This window comes from Vicia villosa, linkage group LG1, assembly GCF_029867415.1.
Source record: "Vicia villosa cultivar HV-30 ecotype Madison, WI linkage group LG1, Vvil1.0, whole genome shotgun sequence".
Taxonomy (NCBI): Eukaryota; Viridiplantae; Streptophyta; class Magnoliopsida; order Fabales; family Fabaceae; genus Vicia; species Vicia villosa.
This window is the reverse complement of record NC_081180.1, coordinates 69,126,612-69,138,881: the sequence shown is the minus strand read 5'-3', so window position 1 is coordinate 69,138,881 and position 12,270 is coordinate 69,126,612.

Here is a 12,270-nt window from a genome sequence, read left to right as displayed (position 1 = left end):
TACGGGGAAAAGAAGGAAATATTTACAAGTGTGCTCGTTCAAGCCCCGCGACTTGATGCCTACGTATCCTTTTCAGGAATCAGAGCGCCGTAGTTCGGCTCCATAGTTTTGTTTGTTTTTGTGTTTTTTAGTTGGGCGGAGTTAACGTTCGCGCTCTTGCATAAGGGATCGACCTAGGATGCAATGGAGCGGAAATAACGGTGCCCTTAAGAAAGCGAGAGGAGAGAGAAAGAGTTTGAGTGTTTCGAGGAAATCCCTTAAGCAAGGGAAACTCGAGTTACTCTTTGGTTTGTGTTTTTTAAAGATTGGGAACTCACGCCTGAATGGAACCCTTAAGCAAGGGAGCTCCAAGCACTCGAACATCCCTTAAGCAAGAGAAGTTACAAGCTATCATTCCCTTTTTATTAGTCAAAGTATTTATTAGTCATTTTTTATGCGTTTTCTTGGTATTTTTTATGGGAGTTTATTCAAGTATTTTTAGATGTTTTAGGGTTGAAAAGAAAAAGAACTAGCCTAATATGAATGGGGAATTCTACTTATTATTATCATGGTTTCTACCTAAGGTTAGGATTTAAAAGAAAGTAGCATATTGAAAATGGCATGAAAAAAAGAACAAGTCAAAACATAGTACAAAAGCGAATTAAAAGTACTATTATTTTTATGTTGATTTTTATGAGAGAAATTGAATTACAAGTCAAGTAAAAGACTAAAACAAATAGCCTAAACTAATATTTTTAATGATTATTCTTTTATGTCAAAAATTAGTATTAAAAGTCTCAAAGTTAACAAGAAATATTAGCACTTTTATTTACAAGAAAAAATGTGAAAAAACTAAGTAAAATCTAAATTGAGTCAATTAAAAAATAAAGGCATCAGGGGGTGCAAACAGGTTAACAGGGTGTAACTAGCAGCTGGGCGCAGGCCCATTGAGGCAGGCCCAGGAAAGTTCTTTGTTAGCTTCTATTTGCCAGAAAAAGGCATAACGGGCCGTATGGGAGGTGTGAGTAGCGCTGGCCCGAGTGTTAGTTTTGTTTCAGATTTTATTGTTCAGTTAACATGTTATCAGCATTCAGAAAAATAAACAAGTGATACAATGGAGGAAATAAGAAGTGAGGGAGGCGAAATAAAATTGGGACTAGGGTTAAGTTACGAGTCTCAGACTCTCATCTCTCTCTCATACGCGATTTCCGGCGAGGGCTCCGCCGCGAGCGCCGCCGTCACCTTACCTCCACCAATCCTAACTCAAATAACTAGAAAAGATTGCTTGAACCTAGCCTCTATTCATAATCACCGACTCAGAAGAGACGAGCATGCTAATGAATCGTGAATGCGGAGTATGAGTTGTGGAAGATCTTACCTGAAGTGCAGAGGGAGATCTTGAGTTGAGAAAACCAAAGATGATCCGATCTCGTACGCAATTGACGGCGAGCAATCTTCAGGTGAACTCTTAATTTCTCGGTTCTTTCTTCTCCGTTTCGCTTTCCTCTTCCTCTTCTCTTTTTACTTTGAATTTTGTGCGAGTGTTGTTGATTGCGTGTTGCGGAGAGAGATCCTGAGAGACTGCCGAGAGTGAGTGAAACTGCTGAGTGATGAGAGAAGGGGCCAAGCACAAGCCTCTTGAAGCTCTGATAGTGAGCTTCAATGGCTTCCTCACTGTGCGCGTACGTGAGAGGTGTGGGGGTGAGAATGTTTGAACTGTGGTTTCACGATCTTTCCTTCAAAGTCTGCAAGCGAGACAATGATGGTGATAGTGCTTAGGTGTCAGCTTATGGGTGGGTGGATGGTTTTATAGGGCAATGATTGGGCAATCATTAAGGATTTTCAGATGTGGGACTTTGCTTGGACTTGCAATGCCTTTTTTCTGATTTTTGAATGTGGGACTAACATGTTTGCAGCTTTTTTGATTTCTCGGATGTGGGACTCGTATTGTTTCTATGTATGCAGGTTTAGAGTTATGACTCTGTTTTGGTTTTCTTTGATTTGTAGACACGGCTGCAAGTCTAATATGCAGGGCTGCAACAAATGGAGTGTGGGTCGGAATTGGTGAGTGTCTGATTTTGTTTCAAGTGAGTAATTGAACTTGTTTGTGATCTTTTCGCGAATGCAATGGGTTTTTTTTCTGTTTGGTAATTGTGACTGCAGGGTTATTTTATGGATTAATTTCATGACATTCTGAATGTATGTTGCAGGTCCGGTTTGCTATGATGCTTCAGGCTTGACGGAACGTGGGGAGCAGAGAGGTTGAAGCTTGGGCGTTAGAAGCATGAGGAAGAGATGGATCAATGCGTGTACGGGGCTGTTTCTGACTTGGTTTTAGCTCGGTATGGTTCAATCACTTGGGTTTACTTTACTTTCTGAACCGATGCATTTTCGTTAAAATTGTGAGCTGCAGTTTGTCTTCTCGCAGGCTTAATCATGAGCCGGTTTATTGTTCCCGCAGGTTTGGTTTAGTGGCTTTATAATCGGACTGGGATTTTTGAAGAATGTATGTATTTCCTTCTGTGATTTTGACTTTGAAATCAGGTATGGATTTGTATGACTGTCAATATGGGGTATGAATTCTGAATTAAGTTTCGTGTAGGATATAGGCTCGATTGGTTTTGGAATCTGCCGTGATGCAGGGATGATTATTTCTAGACTGATGCAGGTTATTTCAGCTCAAATAGATATTGGCTTCTTTTTCGAATTGTTGCAACAGATTTGGAAACGTATGCCTTAGCTCCTTTTTAACGGTGCCTTTTTGTTTATGAGTTTGTATGTGGGTCGCAGGGAGTGTTGCGGAATGTTTCAGCTTGTCCTTTTTGTTTAGCAGCCATGGTGCATGCTGAAGCTGTCATGAATCCCCCACTGCATGCTTACTTTTCTACAGGTTGTGAGGCATTTGGAATGAAATTGGTTCCATGATCCATTTCATGTGCCTGACCTGAACTGACTTGTGTTGTTGTACTTTTCTGTCATGGCTCTGTGATTAGAAATTCAATTCATTTTGGAACATCACTGAATGTTGAATTGGGATGTAATTTGGATGATGTGGATATCGGTCGAATCGAATGATGTAATGAATTTGTGTTTTGAAATTGGTTTTTTTGAATTTTGTAAAGGATTTTCTCTTGATGAATTATGTAGAAGCCTTGAACATTTTGTAATGGATTTGGATTTTTGTATGGACATCATAACCTGAATTTGGACTCTTGTAATTTTCTTTTGTAATGAGTGGAAATGGAAGCTTTGTAGTTTTCTTTTGGATTGAATTTATTTTGTTCTTGTTTGTAGCTTCACTTGTGATGCCATAGAACTTGGATTTTGATTTTGATAGAGATTCTGAACATGAATACACTTGAATAGCGCTTGAACCATGAACGCTCGAATAGTCCTTGAATCGTGGATGAGCTTTCCATTAGAACTTCAATCTCTTTTGCCAACCAAAGACTCATGAAATGAGTGGAACTTGATTTAATGGTGAATACTTGCAAGCGCATTATGATGAACTCAAATCTTGTAACCTTAAGCACCAAGAAATCTCATGCAAAAGCTTGAGAACTTCGTTTCACCTAGATTACCAATTAAATCCGCCTCACGTATAACGAACAAATTCCAATCAACTCGCATCTTCAACGACACCCCTTTTTTATTCAATTCATCAATTCAAACCAAACTCACATATTATTAGCACAAATAATGCTCCAAGTACAATGCAATCTTCTTGCACCATGGTTCAATGATCTTAGAATCAAACCACAATTCCTTTGGTCACCCATAGGGAAACAAACCCTTAAACCCTGATTTCACACTTCGCTGTTGGAAACATCCGAAGAATTAGACTTTAATTTCAATACAAGCCTCAATCTCAATATGACGCCCTAGGCTTTCAAAATCCTTAATCCCAGTGCCAGGTTATTGATTAATGATGCATGATGTTATGTTGATGCCCTAATGGAGTATGTACATGAGATGAGAAGTCTAAGCCAGTTAAAATTTAAAGGGTAGGACAAATTTGGGGTATGACAGCTGCCCCTATTTAATCGTCTTAAACCTGAAGGTGAGATTGGCGTCAGCCTTTCGAACATTCAAGGTAGAAGAAGATTAAATATCAAAGTACAAAAATTTGTCCTGAAGAGAAGATGGTGTAAGTGTTATCTTTATTTTTGTTTTTTTGCTTTGATATCTGCTGGGGAAAGAGAATTTTGTTTTTCTGGTGGAAGAATTTACAATGAGTAATTGGATGAACGGTGATAGCTTGTAATGTGGTAATGGTGCCAATACAAGGTTCTCGATGGAAATGATTCTGTTGTATGAAACTGTAGTTGGAAAATACGGGTCTGACGGGATGATAGGATCTACTGACTCAGAAATTGAAAGATGAGGATAAGGTCAACGGACCTACGATCCACAAGAATGCAAGACGAGGATAAGGTCAACGGACCTACGATCCACAAGAATGCAAGACGAGGATAAGGTCAACGGACCTACGATCCACAGGAATGCAAAAGATGAGGATAAGGTCAACGGACCTACGATCCACAGGAAATGAAAGATGAGGATAAGGTCAACGGACCTACGATCCACAGGAAATGAAGGATGAGGATAAGGTCAACGGACCTACGATCCATAGGAAATGAAGGATGAGGATAAGGTCAACGGACCTACGATCCACAGGAAATGAAAGATGAGGATAAGGTCAACGGACCTACGATCCACAGGAAATGAAAGATGAGGATAAGGTCAACGGACCTACGATCCACAAGAAATGAAAGATGAGGATAAGGTCAACGGACCTACGATCCACAAGGATATGCAAAAGATGAGGATAAGGTTGACAGACCTACGATCCATAAAAAGATTATTGAAAACACTTAGACTGGGGATTGGGGATTGGTAAAACCAAGTATCGGCACCATGGGTGGAAGAGATTTGTAATGGAGTAGCAGATATCCATTGGAGTTTGTAAGGACAACTTTTCTGTGGGGAAGTATTGTATTATCTGGCTTATGCTTTGTATGCATGTTTGAATTTTTCTATGGCGTAATGTTCCGTTTTAACGGATATGCTACGCTTTTGAGGATGCAACATGAATGCAATGAACACTATATGCAAAGTGCCAAATAAAGGCTTTGGTGAGGCAGAGGAGTGGGATCATTGGGGTCCGTTGCCTTGTGATTATCGAACCATCATTGTGAATTGACATTGGAACCCTACAGTACCAAAGATTATTGGTAACTGCGTCGAGGGTTGGAACATAGCCCTGCTGGGGATGAAATGATTTCGCTCGACTTTCCTTACATCCTAAGCTGCTTGGGGAATCATGAGTTTTGAGAGACCACTCTTCGTCTGCCATGTGGGAGAGGGATGTGGACCTTTTCAGGTGCCCCATGCTTACCAGTACTGATGAATTATACTCTGGAACTTTCGCGTGGGATGATGATGGCCTTGGTGACACATCATGAGCCAAGATGGCGGCTAGAACCTGCAACCTGCACGGAAAACGACATTTGGATGCAATTGGTGCCCCTTAGAGCACTTTTATGTTTATGTAACACCATGTTTCGTTTTGATTTTATGATTATTGCCCCCACGCTTTCAATGCAATGTTTAATAACGAATTAAATCACACCTCGCATGCGTAAAAATGAAAAGAAAGAAAGAAAGCTTTTTGCATCAAAAGATCATTTTATTGATGGAATGCCTGTGAATAGGCTTCTGTACAGGGAAGCAACTCCTAAATGAGGTAGTTGCGAAAAAAGAAAATACAAATGCAAAGAGCAAAATGGCAAAGAGAGATGCTCGGGTTTCCACTAAAACTGATATTGCTACAGTTCCCATATCCTCAATCCTCTCAATGCTTTGCTTCAGAAGGGTAGTGGTTGGATTGATCTGTCCGTTCTGCCAAGGGCGTGTAGTGGTCTTTGTGAAAGATATTCAGACTGCAGCCTCTCGCTTTTGATCCCTAACTTTTGCCTGGACCGCCCTTTCGGGTTTTCAATCCAGCGGGATGCCCCTTTTTGCCTAAGTCGCCTTTTCAGGTTTTCAACTTAGCGGGTTATTCTTCTTTTTTGTTTTATCCCTAATTTTTGCCCAAACCCTTTTGGTTTGCCGGGATGCCCTTATTTTTGCCTAGGTACGTCGACCTAGCGGGTCTTTTATGCGTAGTATTTTTTGACTGAGTCTGAATTGACTGGAAGCGGAACGTCTTCCCCATCCATCTTTGTCAGGATTAAAGCACCACCTGAAAATGCTTTCTTCACAATGTACGGTCCCTCATAGTTGGGAGTCCATTTGCCCCTTGGATCAGTGTGAATTGGCAAAATCTTCCTTACGACTAGGTCACCTGTGTGGAATTCTCGAGGCCGAATCTTCTTGTCATACGCTTTCTTGATCCTCTTTTGGTACAACTGGCCATGGCAGATAGCAGATAAGCGTTTCTCCTCAATTAGATTGAGATGATCAAGCCTCGTTTGAACCCATTCTGTTTCATCGAGTTTGGCGTCCATCAAGACTCTCAACGAAGGGATTTCCACTTCGACAGGTAGTACGGCCTCCATACCGTAGACGAGAGAGAAGGGGGTTGCCCCAGTTGAAGTACGGACAGAAGTTCTATAGCCATGCAAAGCAAACGGCAACATCTCATGCCAATCTTTATACGTTCTAACCATCTTCTGGACAATCTTCTTTATATTCTTGTTAGCAGCTTCGACTGCGCCATTCATCTTTGGCCGATAGGGTGACGAATTGTGATGTTCAATCTTGAACTCTTCACACAACTCCGCCATCATCTTGTTATTAAGATTGGACCCGTTATCAGTGATGATCTTGTTTGGAACCCCATATCGGCATATGATCCCCTTCTTGATGAAGCGAGTAACGACTTGCTTGGTTACGTTCTTGTAAGAAGCAGCTTCAACCCATTTGGTGAAGTAGTCGATAGCAACAAGAATAAATCTGTGTCCATTTGAAGCTTGTGGCTCTATCCGTCCGATCATGTCTATGCCCCACATAGCAAAGGGCCAAGGCGATGTCAGGACATTCAGAGGAGTCGGAGGAACATGAATTCTGTCAGCATACACTTGACATTTGTGTCATTTCTTCACGTACACATAACAATCACTTTCAATCGTCATCCAGTAATATCCTGCTCGCAAGATCTTTTTGGCCATAGAATGTCCACTGGAATGAGTTCCGAAGGATCCTTCATGAATTTCCCGCATGATCAATTCTGCTTCGTGTCTATCCACGCATCTGAGCAAAACTGAATCATAGTTTCTTTTGTACAGGACGTCTCCTGACAAGAAAAATTTGGATGCTAACCTTCGAAGCGTTCGCTTATCACCAATCGTAGCATCTTCGGGATACTCTTGCTTCTCAACATACCTCTTGATGTCGTAATACCATGGCTTTTCATCATATACATCTTCAGTAGTGAGACAATGAGCAGGGAATGCATGGGCAGGCTCTTTGTAACGGAGAATCGTTATGTCCGGCATTTCTTTAGGGGAGCTAACTCTGAACATAGCCGCCAAAGTAGCCAAAGCATCTGCCAATTGATTTTCCTCTCGGGGGATGTGATTGAAAGTGATTTCCTCGAAAGCGGGCAGCAACTCCAAGATATAGTCCTTATAAGGAACTAAATTGGGGTGTCGTGTCTCCCAATCACCTCTCACTTGATGTATAACCAAGGCAGAATCCCCATAAACCTCAAGGATCTTGATTCTCATATCAATGGCTGCTTCGAGACCCATTATGCAGGCTTCGTATTCTGCGACATTGTTCGTGCAATCAAAGCATATTCTAGCTGTAAAAGGGATGTGAGTTTGACGAGGAGAAGTCAAAACTGCCCCAATACCATGGCCCATAGCATTTGATGCACCATCGAACGTGAGAGTCCATCGCTCCCCTGGTTCGGGTCCTTCATCATCATCCAGTTTCATGATATCCTCATCAGGAAAGTCAAACTTCATTGACTGATACTCTTCTAATGGCTGATGAGCAAGATGATCTGCAAGGACACTTCCTTTGATGGCCTTCTGTGTGACATACTGGATATCATATTCTGATAAAAGCATTTGCCATCGGGCTAGTCTTCCTGTAAGAGCCGGCTTTTCAAAGATGTACTTTATCGGGTCCATTTTGGAGATCAATAGAGTGGTATGAGTCAACATATACTGCCTCAGTCGGCGAGCAGCCCATACCAAAGCACAGCAAGTTTTCTCGAGTAGTGAGTAGCGGGATTCACAATCGGTAAACTTTTTGCTCAGGTAATAAATGGCGCACTCTTTTCGACCAGACTCGTCATGTTGGCCCAACACACACCCCATAGATCCTTCAAGCACAGTTAAGTACATAAGGAGCGGCCTCCCAGGAACTGGAGGCATGAGAATTGGTGGCTCTTGGAGATACTGCTTGATCTTTTCGAAGGCTTCCTGACAATGATCATCCCAACGGATATCTTGATTTTTGCGCAGCAATTTGAATATGGGTTCACAAGTGTCAGTGAGATGAGAAATGAACCTGGCTATATAATTCAATCTCCCAAGGAACCCTCGAACTTCTTTTTCATTCTTCGGTGCTGGCATGTTCTGTATTGCTCTTACTTTATCAGGGTCGACCTCAATCCCTCGTTGGCTCACAATGAATCCAAGTAACTTTCCAGATCGCACCCCAAAGGTGCACTTGTTTGGATTAAGCCTCAACTTGAATTTTCGCAGACGAGCAAACAGTTTCTCAAGATATACCAAATGTTCCTCCTCAGTTTGGGATTTTGCAATCATATCATCGACGTATACCTCAATCTCTTTATGGATCATGTCATGGAAGAGAGTCACCATTGCTCGTTGATATGTTGCACCAGCATTCTTAAGACCAAAAGGCATCACCTTATAACAGTACGTACCCCACGGAGTAGTAAAGGTAGTCTTGGTCATATCTTCAGGAGCCATCTTTATTTGATTATAGCCAGAAAAACCATCCATGAAGGAGAACACCGAATACTGAGCAGTGTTGTCGACTAGCACATCAATATGAGGCAGAGGGAAATCATCCTTCGGACTTGCCCTATTCAAATCTCGGTAGTCAACACACATGCGTACCTTCCCATCCTTCTTAGGAACGGGTACTATGTTTGCAATCCAAGGAGGATATTCACATACTGATAAGAAGCCTGCCTTCAACTGTTTTTCAACTTCTTCCTTGATTTTCAAAGCCATATCGGGTCGAGTTCTTCGTGGTTTCTGTTTTACAGGCGGACATTCTGGTTTGAGCGGTAACCTGTGCATAACTATATCCGTGTCTAAACCAGGCATGTCTTCGTATGACCAGGCGAAGATGCCAACATACTCTCGGAGCAGCTCAATCAACCTTCTCTTTACATCATCTTGCAAAGCGGCCCCTATCTTGACTTCTCTCTTTGCTTCTTCTGAACCGAGGTTGATGATTTCTATGGCTTCCTGATGTGGCTGAATAGATTTCTCCTCTTGTCTCAAGAGTCTTGCCAATTCCTCAGGGACTTCACAATCTTCCCCACTATCCTCATCAGCTTGGTCAATTGGATTCTCAAGGATATTAAGACGTGGAACTGTAACATTATCATTTTTGATGGAATTCGAGCCGGATCTGCACGATGGGTGATTTATGCCTTAGAATGCAACACATAAAAAGAAAAAGGGAAAAAAAAAAAAAAAAGCTTTGCCATTTTTGAAAAAGTTTTTTAAAGTAAAAAAAACAAAAATGAAAGAAATGGAACAGTAATTGCATGCGAAAATATGATTTTCATTCAATATTAAACAAATTGAAACAACATGGGGGCCCTTCTTTATACAAGCGGTCAAAATGCTTAGGGCGAAGCATATGACTTATCGAAACAAGAAAATTACATCTCCATAAAAGTGACTCTGGGGATGTCCAAGATAGTCCAATTGTTGAGCTCCTGTCCAGGTGCAGCATGGCAAATGAATCTGGAGAGATCTTCTTCATCATCATCATCCACGGCGAGAACCTGACTTCCAGAACTGGTGCTTGCACTGACGAACACTTGAGAAATGGGGGGAATCACCTTCTTTCCAGGAATTATGCTGAGCTGAGTAGAAGAAGATGGTTGATACCCAAGGCCATACTTGTCTCGCTTCTCATGAACATCAATCAGCTTGCCCCAGGCACTATGGGGAGTGCCAGCTTCTAAGAAGGCCTTAGCATCATTTAGAGACGAGAGGGGTGCTCCGAGTTCCTTCTTATTCTCAACCACGGGGAGTTTATCAACCGACACAATCTCTAATGCCTGAAAAGGTGTCTCTTGTATCTCTCCTTCCACTTCAACATAACGGTATGACGCCAGATTATTGACTATCAAATCCTCTTCACCAGTGATCACAACAATCTTGTCATTCACAACAAATTTCAAACACTGATGGAGGGTAGATGTCACAGCCCCAGCAGCATGGATCCAAGGACGACCCAAGAGGCAAGTGTATGAAGGACGTATATCCATAACATAGAAGGCAATATAGAACATGTGAGGACCAATCAAGACAGGTAGATCAATTTCCCCTTCTACGGACCTTCTAGAACCATCAAATGCTCTGACACTCATAGTGCACGGTCTCATCATAACCCCATCCATACTCAGCTTAAACAAAGTAGTCTTGGGCATCACATTAAGAGAAGAACCTGTATCAATCAGAACTCGAGACAACACAGCATCCAGACACTTGACTGAGATATGCAACGCTTTGTTGTGCGCTCTACCCTCAGGTGGAAGTTCATCATCGGAAAAACCCAAACAATTACCAGCAGCAATGTTGGTCACAACCCCTTCAAACTGAGGCACGGTAATGTCTTGAGTTACATGAGCGGAAGCCAGAACTTTCATCAGAGCATCACGATGGGCTTCAGAATGCACCAAGAGAGACAAGATGGAGATCTTGGCTTGGGTCTGATCCAGTTGGTCGATCACTTTGTAATCACTTTTCTTAATGATCTTCAAGAGTTGCTCGGCATCTTGTGCATTACGTGTTACAGGAGGATCGACAGCAACTTGTTTTCCTTTTGCTTGTGCACTAGCCTCTCTATTGGTCTCTTTAGGAGGCGGAGGAGGGGCAGCAAAGATCCGACCACTACGGGTAATACCACTAGTGCCAGTAATATTAGTGATGCTCGAATTACCCACTGGAGGACAATCAACCTTCTTCCCTCGAATATACACGGCATTATAACTCCAAGGAACAGCCTTAGAATCATTCACAGGAGAGGGAACAATAGACGAGGTTGAAGGAGTCGAAGGAACATTTGGAACCTGAATAACCAACGGAGTCCTCGGAGCCTGAATGACCAAGGGAGTACTCGGAGCACGAATGACCAAAGGAGTATTCTGATTCTTTGACACCTCAGCAGGATAGTAAGGTATCTCTAGAGTAGCCACATCCTCGACAGGAACGACCCTTTCCACTCTAAGAACACCTTCGTCCATTAGTTTCTGGATTTCTTCTTTCAACCTAGTGCATTCCTCAGGGTTAGAAGAACATTGCAAACAGTAGTCATGTAGCTCACACAAAACCTTTTGTTGCATAAGATATTCTCTGATAACTGCTAGCGGCATCCTTACCTCATTAACATCATTTACTAGGATCTGATCATCACATAACTCAATAGCATTGGTCGCACCAGCATGAGGAGGCATAGGGTTATTCTGCACATTAGGACCAGTAGGAGTGAACGAGATAAGTTTGTCGTCAAGGAGATCCTGAACTTTGTACTTTAATGCTCTACACTTTTCAATAGTATGGCCCGGGGCGCCTGAGTGGAATTCACAGCGAGCATTAGCATCATATCCTGGAGGAAGAGGACTAGGCGGAGGGCCCATTTCACGGAGTTGCACCAACTGACCAGCAAGTAATTGGGGAAGGAGCTGTGCATATGGCATCGGAATTGGATCTATACGCCTATCAGGGTACCTCTGCCTTTGTGGAGCTCTTTGACCTTGAGGCCTAGGATTCTGTTGACGATTCTGAGGAGCAGCAACTTGTGGTTGTGGTACGAAAGGCTGCTGGGGTGCCATCCATGGTTGTGGAAATGCCGCAGCGTATGCCTGAGGGGCATACGGATTGGGAACAGTATAAGGCATCGGGTAGTAAGGAGGTGGAACAGCAGAGTATACTGGAGTTCTACCTTGGTCAACTGAAGCAGTACTGGTTTCACCTTCTTTCTTCTTCACAAACCCAGAATACGGCTTCTTACCATTACCACTTGAGTTGCTAGGACTAGTAACACCTTGAATGGTACCAGCTT